Raw genomic sequence first — 19,461 nt, 5'->3', positions numbered from 1 at the left:
AGTGATAATTGGGGAGCAGTTTGATGCATTGCTAAAATACACAGAGGACAAAATGCCAAATGAGGTGTGAGAGCAGGTGAAGTGTGAACTCGCTGAAGTTGCAAAGAATATTATCCAGATAAAAACACACCAGAGGTGAGTAAAGCAGGACTCCAAAGAAGCATTCTAGCACGTGGAGAATTCCAGAGATCTCCAGAGAAGAATGCCCTTTGCCAAATTTGTGAGGATGAAACCCATGGAATATGGATGAAACCCATCTCCCGTGCAAAGGAGAAGACTGCAAGGCCGGGAAGAAGAGACTCAGCTCTGGTTTTAAGTTTCTTTTAAGGTATCTATATATATAATGCCATCAAGTTGAGTAGCAATTGCATCTTTATAGCAATAGATAAAATCAAGATAAAGAAGAAGGCAAATGTAACAAATCATGCCTTAAGCAAAACCTCCCTGTGGGTAGGAAGTGTAAGTTTAGTACCATCTGATTCTGTAGTATCCTGAGAACTCTGATGCTGCAAGGAAATGGAAGATGCAATGTCAGACAATATTCTACTGCTCTGCACGAGATCAGAAGGAGAGTTGATCATTCAGAATGATCTTGAGCATTTTGGATTGTAAACAGTGTACTTCCAGTGAACACTGTTGGAGCTATGTTTGATTGGAGATGGTGCGCTGGGGGAAGGACTAGCAAGGGTAGAACCTGCGCCATGGAGCTTGAGGTCAGGCTGGAACAGAGAAATGGTGGCCAAAAAGCCAGTGGCAAGGTCCTGTCACTGTGGCTGCATTTTGGCTTGTGACTAAGGCTTTTGTGTGAGGTGTTGTAGAAGACGGATTTTCCTCACACCTTTTCTCATTTAACTTTTCTGAAGATCCTCTGAAAACACACAACCATTACTTCCTGCAAAAAGACGGAATTTGAATACAACATCTTTAGGAGAAAGAGAGATCAAAGAGGAGGAAGAAAGATTCTGCTAGCACATACACGGGTTTCTGTTGCTAAAATTGAATGAGAATTGGCTTAAAAACTGGGGTCAAATCTTACAAAACTACTGCTTTGTTTCTCTCCCAGCTTTCTAATTCAGCATGCACCATTCGGCTGCCGCACTGGAAACGGACTTTCCTTCACATTTGCCAACTCTCTTGTTTTGTCTTTGTGCTGCAAGGTGAAAGTAGTGATCAACATCCTTGTGAGGTGAGGAAGAGGTACGCATGAAAAGCTTGCCCACACAAGTACACAGGTCCCTTCTGCCTGTCATGACCCTGTCACTGGCTGAAAGCACAGCCTACCCCCATGGTGGGGAATCTGAAAGCTGGGTGGTGATGGGAGCAAATTGCCCTGCGGTAAGACATAAAGCAGCAGGATCTTTCAGAGAGGAGAGGAGCATTGAAATGGAGCTTCTGACATCAGGAAGAGCTGCTGTGTATAATATCATGGGGCCCGAAGAAAGAGAACTGCTCCCTTGGGATGAGGAGATTTATTGCAGTGTGTTTAGCACCCCTGCAACTAGAGAAGAAAGATACATATTGGCAGCTGGTAGGAGGCCTGTGCTGCACTTCTGCTCCAGTGGAAAAGGCAGGAATGACACATTGCTGTGGGGTGGGATGGGAGTGGAACTCTGCACATCGGCTAGGGCAAATTAGAGGAACACTGACTTGGTGTGGAAGAAGGAAAATCTTAACTGATGTTTTTCATGGGGTTAGAGATACTGCAGGATATCGCCCAGAGAAAAAGCTCAGTTAGTGAGCTGGAAAATGAGAGAACCGGGGACCACTAATCAATTCTAAAAAGTTTTCTGGCATGTTCTACTGGCCACTGCTGGGTATTAATACAGTTTCAAGTCTTCATGTTGAGTTGCAGGATTATGGGTTGCTTACCTTTTGGCTTTTGCAGTGTGATACAAGAGAGGGTTTCACTTTCCCCAACTTTTACCTGAAGTCCTTCCTGCTTAGTGGAATGGAGGGAACAGAGCACATGGCAAACCTCTTCTACTTGAGAAGTTCGTGAGCTGATGGAATTGCTATATAGTTCCTGTTCTGGCAGCTCTTTACAGTTGTACAGTGCTTGCTCTAGAAATTGTACACAGAGACAGGGAAGGAATGGAAAGTTCTGTGTTTTACCTGGTTTTGAGGAATACTTTGCATCATTATTCATATAAATACTGCATATGCCAATGGACATGAGAGTAGCATGCTGTCTGTCTTCTTGGTGTAAATTAATTTGCTACCTCGCCTATGTGCCTTTTGCATTCACCGTTTGCACACCTCTTGTGTCTCCAGCTATGCTAAAGCAAGCAAGGTTATCTTCCATGAAGCTCTGTCTCTGTTGCAGGAGATGCTTCTCACAGAACTGAGTCTCAGAGTACCTCCTTGGCTTAAGGAAGGTGCTGTAAGGATGACTTCTATAAAGATAGTACATAAAACAAATAACAGGAGTGTGAACATATTAAATCCATGAGAGAATTTCAGTAGGGATTGGAGATTTGGGGCTGGGCTTTCTGAGCAAACATTTACTTAAAGTGTCATCAGGACTAAAAGGTATTTTGTGGAGGTGAGTTGAACAGCATTTGTTCTGAGGAGTTACAGTTTTAGTGGACAGGGAGCAATATAGTGCTGGACAAGAGAGCCTACCACCTGAAAAATCAGTTTTGAAAAAGTCAGTTGTGAGATCTTGCTTAAACAGTATTGTTGCCTACTTCCTGCTTTCTGGAAGGATTTGAAGGAGCAAAGTGGAAGAACGTCACAGGAGTAGGAGCTAGGGCTGAGCCATGTTTGCATGCAGTGGTGCTGAGCCTCTATCAGATATGTCCTTTTCATGATGTGCATTCTGACATTTCCTTATCATTTGGGGAGCAAGGATGCATCTTTTGCCTCCAGCAGCCCAGCTGCCAGGATAGAGTAAATATTGCTTTGTGGCCAAAGGGTCCTGTTAGCTTCCAGGAGACACAAAACAGCAGCACTCAGAAAAAATTAACAGCAGTAAAAGTGCATTATACAATTCATTGATCTTTTGTTTTCAACACTGAAGCAATGCTACTTGGGGCACACAGGTTACACCAGGGTCAGCACTTCATTAGGAGATCCCTGGTCCTCCACCCTCACCCCAGCACCCTGGATGGGTGCCTGCAGTAGGTGCAGGCACTTGCCTGGTATGGATGGGTGAGGCTGGGAGCAGCCTCTCAGTTCTAGGCAGCGTGAAAAATCAGAGGCAGTTAGGTACGAGTGAAAATATTATAAGTTTCCCTGGTGTCAGCACAGGCCAGTTCTGATTTTAAAAATGAAATATGGCAGCTAATTAATCTAGATCACAGCTTAATCGCCTGTGGTGGGTTTTAAAAAAAACATTTTTATGTGAATTTAGCACTTATGAAAGTGAGAGGCTGGCATTACTGCATAGACCAAAGCACAGCATGGATAAGCTGTCTCCTGCTGGCTCTGTTCATGCTCCCCTGTGGTGGCCCGCAGTAGCCACTGCTATTTCCTACAGTCTGCCTTTCATACCCTCCCTTGCAGCAGCATCCACGCCCCCAGTGTTAAACACACCTCCCCTGTGCCTCTGCAGCTCCTCGTGGGAGCAGTCACAGAGCTTCAGAGGTGTGGAGCAGCAGATCTGCAGGTTCACTCCAGGACCATACAGGGAATTTCTCTTCCCAGGGCTCAGGCTGCGGTGCGCTCCCTGTATTAGGGATGTGGTGAAACACGGTACTGCCCTGGGAAGTGTGCTGTGAATAGGGAAAGGGATCGGCAGAAAAGGCACCGAGGTAGAGGTCAGAAAGCTCCAAAGATGAAGGATTTGACAGCTCTGACTTGGTGTGGAAGAAGGAACCAGAAGGAATCTTCCCTCAGACCAGCAGCAGGCCTATGTTGGGGAAAAGAAAACCAATCCGTCCAGTTTTATAGACTGAGTGCGTTTATGTTTTGTACAGATTTCAGAAAGATGAAGCATGAATCCTTCATTGCACACCTCACCCATCATTAGTGAGTTGCTCTCTGCCAGTGTTCTCAGTAGATGTAGGTCTTGTAGAGAGAGGCATTGCAGGCATTGTCTGCAAGACAACATCAGCCAGTTGGTTGAGAGAAGTGAGGGACAGCATGGGGAAGGCAGGTGCATGTTTGAGAAACAAGCAAAACAGATGGACCAAGCTGGGTGCATGTGATGGATCACAGAAAGGACCAGGACAATGTGAGGCATTGACTGTCTGTTAAATTTTGTGGAATGATTAAAATAATCTGTCAACAAATGGACAATTTTCTACTATGTTCAGTCAACTTTTTTAGTAAGAGTCTCCACAGTTCAGAGTAAACCATTTCATTTTCCTTCCTCTTTCATTCACACTTATGCTAAATTGTGATCCTGAGTGTTCTTGAGGGTTAGCAAAGCTGAGCAGGAACCAAGCAAGCAAACGTGGAAGGTCGGGCAAGAGTTGGTATTGCTGACCAAAAATTCTTTGCTCTGAGAGCTGGCACCTCAGCCTGAGATCAGGGTTGTCCTGTGTCCCTGGTGCCCATCTTGGCATTACAGTATTGATTATTAGGTGGATTCCAGTGTTCTGATTAAATTTCAGCTCGGACATTTACATTTTTCCTTATTTTCCGTTATAGCTTTAATGGGACAAACTATTCTCTTTTTTGCTTCAGAAGCTCTGGCTGTACACAGCAGAAGAGCTGCTGTATTAGGCTTCAGAGATAGGATGAGTGAAATGGTCTCCTAATGTGTATACAATTTTGAGTAGCCATGTGGGTGAAACATACTGCATGTTGCTTCTTAGTCACTGTAAATCATAATTTCTAGTGTATTTTTTTACAATGACCTGAGCAGATAGAAAAGGAACTCTTCCATTTTGTGAAGTAATAACTGTAACCTAGGTGAAATAAAGTACAAGCCAAAAGCTTTATGCAAAAATGGATTTTAATGTTAATAAAATACAATAATAGTGTTTTATACTGTAACCTTCAGGAATTATCCTGACCTAAGTAGGAGCAAATACTTGGTGATTAATTTGAATAAAAATGTTATTTCTTCTTTTGTCATTTAGATGAATTGAGAAGATGAAGCAGTCATATTTGCTGAGGGTGTGGGGACAGTGAGGCCAGAGGACAAGAGAGATCTGGAGAATACAGTACTCATTCAGTCAATATTTTGACCAGCAAAGAAAGTCCTGTCCTAGCATAGTAAGTAGGGAACAACATGATCTTCAGCTTCAAAATGCAATATTAGTGGATTGGTTTTTGTTGTGTAATATTTGATCCATGAGGGCTCTGTGGCTGGAAGCCTGTAAAGCAATTTGAAAAATGTAAGGAATGTGTAACAAGGTAAGAAGTAAGAGAAGAGGCAAAGAATTTACAACAGTGTGGAATGGGTTGTAGCAGGGAAAAAATGGGAGAAATGCACATATCAGAAAGCACTTTAAAAAGATTCAAGATAGGCACATGTCCACTAGGTCAGAAACAATGAGAATTGGGTTTGTCCTCTTCAATGTAACATTGTTATTATGCAGTACATGCCCCCACAACATCTCAAATCTCATGGTTTTGTCTGAGGAAGAGTGACAGATACATGCGTTTCTGGAATACCTGTGATTTGTTCTTGAGAAGCCTGTGGGCTTCTCAATTAACTCCTTTTAATTCAGCCTTGTGGGAAAGGGTGGGGGTCTCTCACTCTGAGAGATGGTTAGTTAGCATTGACTGAGCATCAGCCATCGAGGCGCAGTGAATAATCCCACTCTGCATTAGAAGAGGAGAGAGAAATCGGACAGGGTGAAACAGCAATGATTAGTTAGCTTTAGTGCAGCCTGGGGATGCATGTGGTCTAGGCAGGATTTATTTGGCTTTTCCAATTTTAATTTCCATGTTTCTCTGTGAGCCAGGCAACCAGCAATCCCAGAGGTAAACGAGCAGAGCTGATACCTCATCTTTCTCTTCCTTATTCTTTGTGGTTTTGTTTTCCTTCATTTGTGATTTTGGGTCACAGAAAGGTGAGAGCATCCCTGAAGATGGCAGCACAGGCTCCCCAAATCCTGCAGTGCTCACAGAGTGTTGAGTTATTGCTTTCTGGCCTGGCAGAGGGAAACTTCCCCTGTTTCCTTCCTTCCTTTCCTTGCAGACAGTCAAGTGGATGTTTCTCCTGCCCAGGACTTTCTTCTGCTGTCTGGTTCATGTTCCCACTGAGTGGAGATTATTGCTACAGCATTTTAAGGTTTTTTCTCCTAACTTCCTTAAGGTAGTGCTAAAATTTTAGCCAGAGAAAATGGATGTATTTTTTTTCCTAGCTGTGCTGAAGCAAAACTATGTCTTTGTGTTGTTGTCAGTTCTGAGTGAAAATAATCTTTTGCTTAAAATAACTGAAGCAAAATCAAACATACATCATGAAGTAAAATAAATCCTGAAAACTGTTCAAATGTATTTATAATGGAAGTTTTGGAGCAAATAAAAAAGTTTTTGCAGATTTTCTTGGTTTTTTTTGCTGTTGTTGTTGCTGTTAAAGAGAGGTTTTTGGTTTGTTTTTTTTTTTTTTTTGTTTTTTTTTTTTTTTTTTTTTTTTTTTTGTTTTGTTTTGTTTTGTTTTGTTTTGTTTTGTTTTGTTTTTTTAGGTATTATGTCCCTACCAATAAATGAAATACATACATCACTCTTGGAAGCCCACAAAGTGAGCACATTTTTCTGCAAAAACATCCTTCTTGATGAGGAGATCTCTGTGTGTTGCAGTGTGTGCATAAGCACTAATTTCAGAGACCTTTTAATCTTGGCAGCATCTGTATCACACTGTCTGTGTCCTGTGTCTATTCTTACTCTGTGCCAAAGTCATAAATGACAAAATGTTTTTCTTGCTTCTCCTGCTTACCTGTTGGCTTTTTCTTTTTGAGGTGTATCTGCATCAGTCTGATCCAGATTGCCTTTGACTTAATATTATTGGAACTTATTTTTCTGTTTCTGACAGATTTTAGAGTTTTCTGAGTTAATTTCTCTTCTACATCCCCTTTGCCCCCATGATTCCCATCTTCTTCTCATTGTTTCTGTCTCACTAGTGAAATTGGCTTCCCAAGACTGCATCACATGCCTGTTAGAGCCACTCAAGGTTCACTTCTCCTCTCACCTCAGCCTCACCTCCCCCTAATCTACAGTGTTGCTTTGCCTTAGACTGGATAAGTTAAAGTATTTGAATTCTACCAGTGTGAATGATATATTCTGCTATATACTCTGCTATTCCGGAAGCTTTGTAACCTGAAGAAGCCAATATTGATGGTTTAATTACTTCCCAGGTCAGTAAGGAGGGCCAAGCTACTATTTAGGTTTATCTCCTGGGCAGTTCTGCAGTATCACCCTTTACTTGTCAAATTTAGGACCCCCATGGCCAAAGGCTCTTCTAAAAGGAAGTTCTAATAAGGAAACTTTCCTTGGTGCCAGCACCAGAGGAGGCGGCCCGTGGATGGCTGGCACTGGAAGTCTCTGTACTGTGAGGCTTCAACAAGTCTCTGTTCACCATCTGTTTGCCCTGCAATCATAGGGCTCTGTTCAGACCCAAGCAAGGCATAATGATCTCCACAACAGAAATGCTACTTCCCAGTTCCTTCCTTCCCCACCTAATGGCTGTGATTCAAACACTAACATTGCATCTTCACCTGTCTGGAGACTGCTGCCTCGGCAGCACTTACCTTTTTGTGACAGGGTGCTATTCAGCAGCCTACCCTCAATTTCCCAGGAAAATGGGACCACACATCACTGACCCTGAAGTGCAGCAATGAGAGTATGATGCTTGTTTGGGATTGTAGGAGATCCTTTTCCACGTGTTGGATTCAGTTCTAGCTGTTCTGAAATATTCACTGGAGCGAAAATGTGACAAACTGTTTCTGTAATGACAGAGGAGGAAATTGCTCTTTAAGAACTGAGACATCACTGAACTTGTCAGATATAAGAATTCTTGTTGTCCCTTCTTGTGCAGAAGTCTAGGTTTCCTCAGCTTGTCTTTCCTGTAGTCAAAAGTTCCAAAGAAATCGATGATTCCTATCCAAAGATTGTCATCTTGTGTAATAGTAGGCTCCAGAGTGACCTCCAGGTGAAGTAGATATTATTGGATGTCACACAGAATATGTGTAGCCCTACATTGTTAAAGATGTTAACAATAATTAATTTTTTTCAAAATGTATTTCTGTATGTGTGTTCTGTCTCCTGCACTGTTCCTCTGCCTTTGAATATTGAGGTACTGTGGTAGGTTTGTGCTGTTCCATGAGGTCTACACACAGAGAAAAACTCCCTGGGTAAGGTGCACATGGACAATGCATCTCAAAGCTCCTAAGGCCAGCTGCTTGGCAGCTCTTCTTTCCTTTCTTTATTTTCCAATGAGTGAGTGTACAAAATGGAACTAGAGTTTCATGTAAGACATGAAGCCAAGTCCTGAATATATCCTTCCTGTATACTTTTCACACTGAAAACATACACTGGGTATTTGAAAAAAAATATAGCAGCAATTTGTAAAAGACAGCGAGGAAGGTGTGTGAAAATAATTACTGTTTTGTTTCTTAATGCAAATTTTTTTCCCTCAGCATTAGAAGGACGTTTGGTATCAAAGTTTAAGAGCATGAAACAAACACAGAAGACAAAAATTACTTTTTTAATGTGCATTATTTTCTGTGTTTAATGCCATTTTAACAATTTTAAGGGTATAATTTAGATTCTAATATGTTGGGCGCTTAAGTTTGGTGACACCCCTGTAGCAGGTTTGAAATTAATGAAGTATGGTGGACTGAGCACTGCAGGGTAAATCTCAACAGATACTCTTAAAGTCACATGTGAATGTGGGTCTGATTTGTAGTTCTCTGGAACTCCCAGACTGAAATATCCATGGGCTGTGTTGTCAGGATGGCTTGATGCAGGACTCAAAGGTACCCATTTCTCCCTCCCTTGCTCCACATGCTGTGTGTGCTTGTGGCCATATCCCATAATACCAGATTTGCATCCCACCCCTTTTCTGCCCTCACCACTAGTCAAAGTTCAACAGCTAGAGGGGAAGGAAGGGACTCCTAAGTATCAGCCCTTAGAGTACAGCAGTTGTCACCCACTCTTGGGAGGGCTGTTATGCCTGTCTTTTCCCAGCTGGAGAAAAAAACAGCACAAAAGCTTCAGGCTCCATCCCAGATCTGGTTCTTTCTAAGTCACAGGGGTAGTATCAGCCCTAGAGTGGTCTATATGCTTTTCCATCTGAGGAACTTTCCTCTTTCTCCCAGTTGTGTGCTTCTGCTGCCCAGGGTATGTTCCTGGAAGAACGCTGCCTGTGACACAGCAGATCAATGGGCACAGACCCAAGTCCCTGCTCCCAAGGATCAATATGATGTTGGAGTACAACACTGGGGCTGGCATTGCCTACTCCTTTCAGGTCTGGCATCAATTAGCTGCAGCCTGCAAATAGAAGTGGAGCAGTAACACTCTGCAACCTCGATAACCTGTCCTGAGGAGCCTGCCAGAGTCAAGGGGCTCCTTGCTGCCACTGCAGCCAATAGACCCATTTCATTAGGCTGGAAAGGTTAATGGCATTGAAAACTGGTGTCATCCTCAGCACATGATCATTGTAGAACTCCACAGTGGTGTGAGTCCTGAAGCTGTCTCAAGGAAGCCCCTCTGAGCTCTGAAAAACTTTTCTCAGCAAGGCTTCTGTGCAGAGCAGTCAGACCCCTATCTGTCACAGTTTTCTTGCTGAGGTCCCTTTACTTTGCTTAGAGAAAGCTGGTGAATCTCAGTTTTTGCAGTGATTTTTTTCCTAGCTGTGCTTTACTTTTTACTTTTCCTAGCTAAGCTTTACTTTGCTTAGAGAAAGCTGGTGAATCTCAGTTTTGCAGTGATTTTTTCCTAGCTGTGCTGAAGCAAAACTATGTCTTTGTGTTGTTGTCGGTTCTGAGTGAAAATAATCTTTTGCTTAAATACACACTTTCTGTTACCTTAGGAAGCATCCTCTTGTCCTTTTGTTAGAAATGGCATCCTAGAAAGCAAGTAAAGTCTAATATTGGGGTCTGAGACTTGGATTTCTAATTTTTTCAAATGTTTTGAGATATTTTTACTGAAAATATTAAAACAAAGCAGAAGATTATTCCATGATCTGACACAGAAAACCTGGCATAACCAGAGTATTCAGTGATAGCCTTATTATCTGGTTAGTGGTGATAGAGCAATAGCTGGTCTATTAAATATTTAGTTGCAGCTTCTTTAATAAACCCTTCTGTCTCCCTTTCATCGTCACCTTCTGTGGACCACCTTACGCAACATTAATTTTCATGTCAGAATGTTGGTTTCAGAGAAGGAAACCTGCTGCTATAGATGAGAACTTCCACTGCTAAACAGAGAGATGAGGACAGAAGGATGTGAAGATGCTGGGCATGTAGAGCAGCTGCTCTCTGAAAGGAGTCCTTTGGCATACATTTAGTCACATCTTTCTCAGGACGTGGCTCTTGTGGCATCTCAGTTGTATGTGCCCAGCACCAGGTCAGTGCCCAGCATCTTGTGTGTAACTGCAGGGCACCTGTGTTGAAGTAGGAGCCCTCCTTGAAGCTGGTCAGCTAATTTTTCACCTTGCCTACTTCTTACAGATTCATGTGGCAGGCCTAAAAGGTTCATGTGCTCTCATTATGTCTAATTCTTAAGATGTTTCATGGCTGTGTAGCTCCCCTGTCTCCTCTGCCCTCTGTGCAGGGACCTTCTGCAGCCATTTGACAGGAAGTGAATGAAAGAAGGAATTTAAAGGTCTGAAGTAGGAAGAGGAGAGGAGGATGTGAGAGAACATCTCAGGTTCAGGAGAGCTGTTTTGTATTTTGAGGTGCTCTTCCAATGTGCACAGGGTTCTTGGTGGGAAGGGCACAGTGAAGAGCTTTCTCTTTAATACAGTGTGTGTTTTATCTCCGCAGACTTCTTGCAGACTTAGTTTAAAGATCTTAGCTCAATACCATTAGTGTATCTCTGCTGAAGGCCCTTTATAAAATTGATTAGAAAGTGGGCTTTTGCATGTGTGTGTGTGGGCTCTAATCTGATTTGAGTCCGAGATGGTATCTTTAATTCAGTGCATCGCGGCAACTAACTCACGAACTTCACCGAGAGTCAGAGCCCCTAATTTGGTTTGAGAATACATTAGCAAAACGAGCTCAGAAGGCCCCTTTTCGGGGAGAGAAGGAGGGGGTGTCTTGAGGGGGGCCTTGGGAGGAGGATTGGAAGAATTGGCTTGACAGAGAGGAGTAGTGGATTTAAACAAGATCCTGGGCATGATATTCCTGCAGTGGGTCCCAGGGAAAAAAAAAAAAAGAGGAAAGAGAGAAGATTGTTTGATTGATGCCTTGCACAAACCATGGAGAACAAAGTGAACCTCAAAACAGGCTTAGCCCCTTCTTCGCATGCAAACAGAACTTGACATGCTTTTTATATAGAATTGTCTTTTCCTCTTCTAATTTCTTCATCCTGCTCTGTGGGCTGCTGCTTAAAGCAGACGCTAACATTGCAGAAGAAATAGTATGCTTTTGCTCTGGCAGATGATACACACTATCAAAACTTTTCAGGACTGATCCAACTGGTCTTTGCAGTGGGACAGTGAAGGCAGCTTTTTGCTCCAAATGATATGTAAAAGCCAGCCCTGGGGACTGTTAGACTAGGTGGAGTAGATATGTACATTCATTTTATATCTAACCTTCATTCTTCAGATCCCATATTCCTGTATGATATGTAGTGGGGGTTGTGGAGCAACCAGTTGGAGGGGGGACAGGGAGGGGAAGAAACTCTCCAGATTCTCCATGACCCTTTTAAAATAAAGAATTATTTTAATTTAAGAAATTTTTAATATAAATGGAGGAGCAACTAATCTTAGATTCTGTTGGGTGCTATACTCAAGCATAGGAGTAAATATTTAATTTAAAAATGTAATTAGTAAGCTGTTAAACACAAAATGCTTGCTGTGTTAATTCAGTTTTATGGCTGAAGTCTTGCACACACAGATGTCAGAAAACTCCAAGTTCTGCCTCCTTCAGTAGCAGTATTGTATTGCCCCTGCAGCTGGGTACTATTTCTTGTTGCCAGGAGTATAGTGTTCTAGGAGTTGCTGCCTTAAATTTTTGAACTGGTACAATTCCATTTTTTACAAGGAATCTTTACTGAGTTATACCCAGTCTGGCCATTGTTATCATGTCTGCCTTTTTTTTTTCAGTGGAGGCTCTTAATTTGTGTTTGCAAAGTATTTACAAGATACCCATTTGATTGCATAGGCAAGGCACTCCTGGACACAAATGACTAATATAATTGCACCTATGTGTTTGTGAGTGAAGTTGACTGAGCCATTGGTTTTGCAGTAAAAGTGCATGTTTTGCAGTTACAATTCAGTATTTGTGTTTGTGACCCTCTCTGTGCAATGGCATGTTAAGGTTGGTTAGGCAGAGTAACAGCAGATCTCCTGACTTCAGTATATTGCAAAATGTTCAGTAGAGAGGTCCTTTATGATACATTTTTCAGTTGCATTCCTTGAGTATAAAATCAGCCTCAACCACAGCTACACAGAGGACGCAACATATCCAGAGACAGTTTGAGACCCTTCCTCTCAAGAAGTGCATTTTTTGAGAGGGAGCTGACTGTGCTTTCAGGAATGAGGAATCACAAAACCAGATACCTCAGAAATGGAAGATTTTGGCACTAGGTCTTGCTACTCTTACTTGGATATACAGCTGGATTGATTCAATGCCTGAGCTCAGCCGTTGAGCCACCTTCAAGTAATTATTTTAGCTAGTCTTTGTGCTCTATAGATAGTCTACCATATGCATGGTTGAGATTCCTTTTTCCGCCTTCTTTGATGAACTGCTGAGGTCAGCAATTTTATTTCAGTAGCTTGCACTGATGAACTTTACTTCTATACCAGCCTTCCCATCCAGATGACACTGCAGTGCAGAGAAATAATCCAATTTTACTTGATTATTAATAATTACTCTCAGCTACAATTTTTTCAGTTGATTGATTAGAATAAACACTGCTCTGATGGGATACACCAGAATCCATAACTCCTCTTCCTTTTTTACTGATACTTTAGCTCAGGCATCCCCAGGCATAATGTGAAGCAAGAGATTGTAATGCAAAGTGGCATTTTAAAACATGCCTTTGTGCTGTTTTTTAACTAGGTGTGACCAAAATTAATTTATCTGGATTGGTGGAAGACTACCGGCCCTTAATAATGGCTCTGGTTTGCAAGCCAGTGCTTTTGCTAAACCCTTATTTTTCCCTGTTCACTGTTGAAGCTGGACAAAACAACTCCTATTTTTGTTTTAGTCTTCCAAACTGATCAAAGACTATAGGTTTTCAGGAAATGTGCTTCCTACTTAAGATCTGGTCCCTTATCCAACAGGTTGTGTATGCCTCCAGGAGGGTTTCAGGCCGTAAGTATCTTTGGAGGGAGCTCACCTTGTAGTTGAGTGAGGTTTTTGCTGTACCAAATTTGACAGTTTATTTTTTTTTTTTTTTATTTGGAAGGAGCATATTACAAGGCACTCTCTCAACAACTTGTGGCCTGAAACCCTATCCAGCAGTTCTGCAGGAGCAGAGGAACATTAAAGTGTTTGCAGATTTGTCAAGAACTTAAACACCTCAGCTAAATTATGCACAAAAAAAAGGGAAGACTAACTTGGGTTCCTTAAATTCATTCTGGTTTGAGAGTAATGCTATTTCCAGGTTGGAAAAGTGGGAAGTGAGAAGATTGCTTTAACATGAACAGAATTTGCCTCCTCTTTGCAAGCAGGAAAATTGTCAGAGGCATTTAGAGTTTTTATTTATCTGCTTAGGATGAATCCAAGGAAATAAACAAATTCATATTAGATGTTTTAAAGAAGCCTGTCATTGTTGAATTTCCTCTCTGAAGTGAACTGATCAGAGCAGAGAAGCCTGTTAGAACTGGCAGCACATGACTTCCAAGAGATGCTCCGGCCAATGAATGTCACCTGGAGATGGAGATGTATGAATGGATGTACTGTACCCTGTGATTTGCAATGTGTGGGTAGGGCCATCAATCTGTGCAGTGTGACTGGCAGGAGAAGGGTGTTTGTTAGTGTAAGTGGGAATTCCTGAGAAAGTCCTCTATTGGGAAAAGTTTGCCTTCCTTTCCTTCCCAGGAACATTTGAAATAAAAGTGTGTTTGGAGAAGGAGTAGTTAAACACTAGAAACCAATTCTCCAGAAATGCAGGAAAGGTCATGGGATAGCTGCACTGTTGGACATTCAGGTGGCTTTTCAGATCCTGAGGTCCAGTTCGTGTTCAGATCAATAGAAATTACAATTTGATTTCAATAGGAGTTGGATCAAGGCTTAAATGAAGAACCAGGATACTGTAACAACTACTTCTGATTTATTTCCCCTGTAGCTAGAAAATTCTTGGTAAGGTTTAGGTGTCAGGTAAGATACTCAATTCCAACATTTTTTCCTCAGCAAGCTGTAAAAGAAAGCATTTTTGTGGGTCACAGAGATGCTAAGAAGTAGCACTTCTTACCAGAAGTGAATGAGAAAGAAGTTTCATTCAGGCCCTCATCAAAGTGGATAGAATGTCCAGGTCAATTTTTGTAAACTGATAGGCAGCCAGGGTTTCAGAGTTTCTGATCACATGCCAGCAGGGATTTCATTGTGATGCAGAAGGAATGGGGTAAAGCTTAAATGGCACCAGATGGAAAAGTGGAACTCTGTTTCTCCAACAGCACTCAGCTTTCAAATCAGGGAGGGATTTTTGGCTGCAGGATGTTCCTTGACTCATGGTTAATCTCTGAGTTATACAGGATAATGATTTTATATGAGTTGGTGGCACAGATTTTGTGGTACTCTTGAATTTCCAGAACTTTTATGTAGAATTCCACCTTTTCAGATGATTTAGATGCAGTTTGTTTCCCAATCTCAGTCTCTCTATGTTGCCTAGCTAAAGAAGATAGCAAGAAGTGTCAAAACATTTCTGCGTACATTAGAACATAGATATTTCTGAATACATATGAGTAGAGAAAAAGAAACTTACTGAGTGAAGCACAAGCAGGGCTGCGTGGAAAACACAGGGAGCGGAGCTGCATGGACATTAGAATCTTGGTTCAAGAATATTTGTTGGTTTACAATGTTATTTCATCACAAATCTGACTGCAACCTAAACTTCTAGGCAAAGTAGAAATTCCAATAAAATTTATTTCAAAGAAAGTTACAATATTTTGTTTCATTATGCTCCTTAAACAGTGTGTGATTAGTTCATCAAACAACATGAAAAAACACATGACAGGCTAAACAAAATGCTAGGAGCAAAGCAAAGTTAAACACCTAATTTTTTTGGAGTTGTTTTGAAAAGTCTACAGTAAAAACATTTCCAAAATTGACTTAGTTCTGCAATGAAACAGAACAACATTTTTAAGCAAAAAAATGGATTTTTGATTAAAAACTTGAAGTATAATTGCAAAGGAGACTAGAAAAATGGGTTGCATGGAGGTGTGATCAGGAGGCAGCTGGTGAGTGAAATAGCATGTGGGGAGATGGAGATAGGATTAGGCAGTATTAGAGATTAGGTTATTGTGTAGACTGGGTCACCGGGGTCTGGGCTTAAAGTATGATGAGGTGTAGGAGGAGGTCAGAATTGGTGTGTATTATAGAAACAGATTTGCAAAGCCAGTGTTTTCTTCCTCTGGCTAGCTTGCATGCAGGAAAACACTAGCTACTCACACTGCTTAATACAGGCAAACTGGAGAGCTGTGGTGCTGCAGAAAGAGGTTCAAATTCTGCTGATAACCTGGAGCAGAGGACGTCATGTGAGCATAGAATTTATCTATCTGTCGTTCTGGTTATGACACTCATCTGCATGCTTCATTCTTTCAATCATAGAGTGACTGTTTGACTCTCAAGGTGTTCCTGAGGGGTAGGTCCTTCAGGACCATGTCAGCTGGGGGAAGCAGTGTCCTGGAGAGCTGCAGTGATTTGCTGAAGTTTATAAGAAGATTATAGTTGAGGTTGGAATTAGACTTTGAGACATTTTGGCTGCATTTTAAGGGCTGAGTACTTCACTGCCCCACGTCATAAGCACAGAGCCAGTGACTAGGAGTCACAACGTGTGTGGGTCCCTGGGCTATGTTTGGGGCATGGTTACCTAGTGCTGATCGACATGTAGAATGATTCCCAAAACTCTGCTCCTAAGAGTGGGCACAGAGAAAGGCTGGGCACAGAGGCAGATCTGGGAGGGTAAGATCTACAGTGTAGACTGGTTAGAGAAAGATGGGTGTGGGACACTGACTTAGTTTGCCAAGGGCAGAGGGAACTGGAAGGCTGGGCACACAGAGCAGATGAAGTGTGAGTGTGTGGAGTTATAGATCCTGTCTTTATGCATCACATTGATCTCATTCAATGTGTTATACTTAGCATTTTGTTTATATAATCTCAGGGTGTTACAGGGGTTTGTTTATTTTTAACTCCTGGATGACTGGCAGTTTCAGTCTGAAATCTGTCTGTTTATAAATGGGAGAAATTTGTCCAGGCTTGGCAAAAGATCTTCAACAAAGGCTTTCTGGAAATTGAGAGAAATGCGTTTACTTGAGTTACATTATTTTGTCAGCTGGGAGTAAGATCCAGACAATCTGTGCATGGGGTGGTGAAAGCCCTGACCACTGTCTCGTAACCACGTGGTCATGCCTGATCTTACTGCTGGTGGCTGCTCACTGACTTAGTATTTGGGTTGTGTTTCTTATTGTAGACAGGGTTTGAGTGAAACCAGTCTGTGGATTTGGAACAGGATTCCCTGATGTATACAAAGTGCTGAATCAATAGAGATCAACACCTACCAGAGATTTTAGCACCACATCTGGATGCCCCTTTTTTCCTGTATCACCACCAGACTCTCAAGAGGCAGTCATATTTCCCAGAAAAACCCAGCAAGGATTAAGAGGGTTTCCTCCCTGCAAGTTTAGATAGAGAATGCTGTATGTATCTCTAGGGCCTACTGAACCCTGGGGGAGCTAGGCTTCAGAAGTTGCTTTAGAATTGACCCTGTTTGCCCTGATGGGTTGCAGTGCTCACTGCTGGCTGGTCACCAGACATTGATTTCTATTTCCCATTGCTCTGAACTCTTGCATGGCTCCCACACAGAGAGCTCAGTCTATCTGCTATGAGCTGCTGGGGTTGTTCACTGGAGGGAAAAATCTTTAGCTTTCAAGATCTCTCACTGTCAAAATACCTGGTAAAGCTGTCATGTTGCCTCACTCTACCCCTTGGCCAGGTTGCTCACACCTTCTGTTCTGTGTGTCTGTTCCCCTTCAGCCCACTACTGTCTGTTCATCATCTTCTCTCTCTATGCATCTAATGGAGGTTGGTAATCCTGTTAGGTGCTTGCAGCGGGTGCTGCCGAATTTGCTTGCAAACGCCTGTGCCAGGTCGAGTGTCATTGCCAGCAGCACTCTTGGCGGGATGAAGGTTGCATTAGCGAACAGTAATTGAAATGCAAAATAACATTTTGATCGAGCGAGCAGGCTGTTTATTTATCAGATCAATAGCCAAAATGCCCCATCTGGAGAAGTCAGCGTGATAACAAGTGATAGCATTCCAAGGGCAAAGGGAACAAGCACAGCGGGGAGGACATGCCGTCAGGGTGGGCTGGTTTCAGTTGGGTCACACCAGGCCGTCAGTTGCTGAAATTTGCTTCTTTTTGGGTCCCTACTTGGAAGAGGGCGGGCCCCCTCCTAGTTGCATCAGCAAAGGTTTCCTGACCTCTGGAGAGAGAACAAGTTTAAATATGGGCTAGGACAGATTGCAGACGTGTAAAACTATGTGAGGTCTTCTTCCTTCCATGTTCTGATAGACAGAGTGTGCCTCAAGGTGCAGACTGCAGATGATATGGCTTAGTTAGGCAGTGGTTTTTGATTGTTTGTTTTTGCTTTACTGCATTATGTTTGCTATAAAGGTCTGACCACTCACAGTGATGATCAGGAAGTATGAAGTCATAGTTTGGCTCCTATAGCAAAGCTACTGGAACAGTATCTAGGTGCATGCACATGGTGAGGAGAGATGTGAGAGAAGGGAATTGTGTGTATTTGCATAATAAATTTATGCATACACAGATACTCTCCAGAATGAAGCTATGTAACATTTAAAGCTATCTCAGAAAGATACTATATGAAAGTGTAGAAGCAGCTGTATAGCTTCTTTGCTGGTATCTGACTGCCTGTCTGTCTGCTTTGCTCTGTCTGTGTGTTAGCTTCTGCTTAGCCATTAGCAGGGATGTTAAAGAATGGATGAGAAAGAGAAACTGAGGTTAAGAAGCTTGCAAGTTTTGCAGAGTATTGGGGAAAACAATGTGTTTATTCTACTATACATTTTCTGTCTAGTGAGCAGTTTGTTGATCCATCTCTTGGTTCAGGCAAGTAAGAACGTGAGGCCTCAGGTAGAGTTGGACTTGAGTGGATGGGAAGCTGCTTTGTCAGTCAAAGGAAATGGGGACAGCCAGCAAGATGGATGAATGAAACGGATTTACAATAAGTTACAGGTGTTAGAAGCTGGAATTTGGGTCAGATACAGCTGCCTACTTAATATATGCAGTGTGCTAAGAGATCTGCTAAATACTTACCAAAGGTGGGAGTTTAGAGACTCAGCAAAACTGAACCATGAGGTTATTCTAAATAGGTAGCTAAGGATAATCCTGTATGTTACAGCAGTGTAAGGTATGCAGAAGGAAATCACTGTTTCCATATGTGACCTATTCTTCTTACACCTGTGGTATTTGTTAGCAGAAAAGGAGCCTGGTCTAAAGTTACTCACAGTCACCTTGCTTTGCCACTGTATCATCTTAGAAATCCTTTCTGGAGAGTCAGGGTTAAAAAAAAATCAAATTAAAAAGTACTAATTTCCCTTTGTTATTTCCCATGCTGTAATTTATGTGGAACTAATTTCAGTTAGTTTTTCAAGATCTGTCAGGTTTTGAGCAATATTCTGATGATGAGGCACTTAGTAATAGATTTCTCTCAGAGCTACAGGTGGAATCTAGGCAAAGCCCATCTAATCTGTCTGGACTGTCTTGGCCAGGGTGGGAGAAAGAGGCAGAATCCCACTACAACTCTGTTGTTTGAAGCGTAAGAAACAGAAACCTTCCCAAAAAGTATTACCAGCTCAAACCCAGAGAATTTCTACTAAATGCATCCAGGTTGAATAACATTCAAGTTCATATTTCATCTTGATGAACCCAAAGTCCTCCTTTTCAGTAAGCTAGTATTCCTAAAGAAATGTCGATTACTAAGTCTCTTTGCATATTTGTTTTTAGGGTGATGTCTTTGATATGTATCTTCCATCCTAACTCCTTCCTCAAACACTTAGCAAAACTAAGCAATACCTCTGTGTCTCTCTTTTTTCATGCCACTGTTCACCATGAATTGTAGGCAAGGTTGAAGGGGGATGTCTTCAATTAATATCTTGAAAAGTGAGGAAGTGCAGGCTGACAAATTTGTACTGGTGGCAGTTTTCTCTCAGAAAT

At 42.0% G+C, this 19,461-nt stretch overlaps 1 protein-coding gene across 7 annotated transcripts in view; it reads left to right on the top strand.

The window, feature by feature from the left end:
- ESRRB (estrogen related receptor beta) overlaps positions 1-19,461 on the top strand; it is a 186,750-nt gene that overhangs the window by 89,443 nt on the left and 77,846 nt on the right. Inside the window, exon 1 of one of the 7 annotated variants that reach the window (XM_053980338.1) lies at positions 5,081-5,163. The exons of 5 other annotated variants lie outside the window; for them this stretch is intronic. The gene's annotated coding sequence lies outside the window, so the exon portion shown is untranslated. Of the gene's footprint in view, positions 1-5,080; positions 5,164-16,103; positions 16,188-19,461 lie in introns of those variants that run through there. One more of the 7 variants, XM_053980339.1, reaches the window with a different exon arrangement.

The sequence above is a fragment of the Vidua macroura genome, chromosome 6, assembly GCF_024509145.1.
Source record: "Vidua macroura isolate BioBank_ID:100142 chromosome 6, ASM2450914v1, whole genome shotgun sequence".
NCBI classification, from domain to species: domain Eukaryota; kingdom Metazoa; phylum Chordata; class Aves; order Passeriformes; family Viduidae; genus Vidua; species Vidua macroura.
The sequence above is the reverse complement of the archived record's forward strand: the minus strand, read 5'-3'. Positions and strand labels throughout refer to the sequence as shown.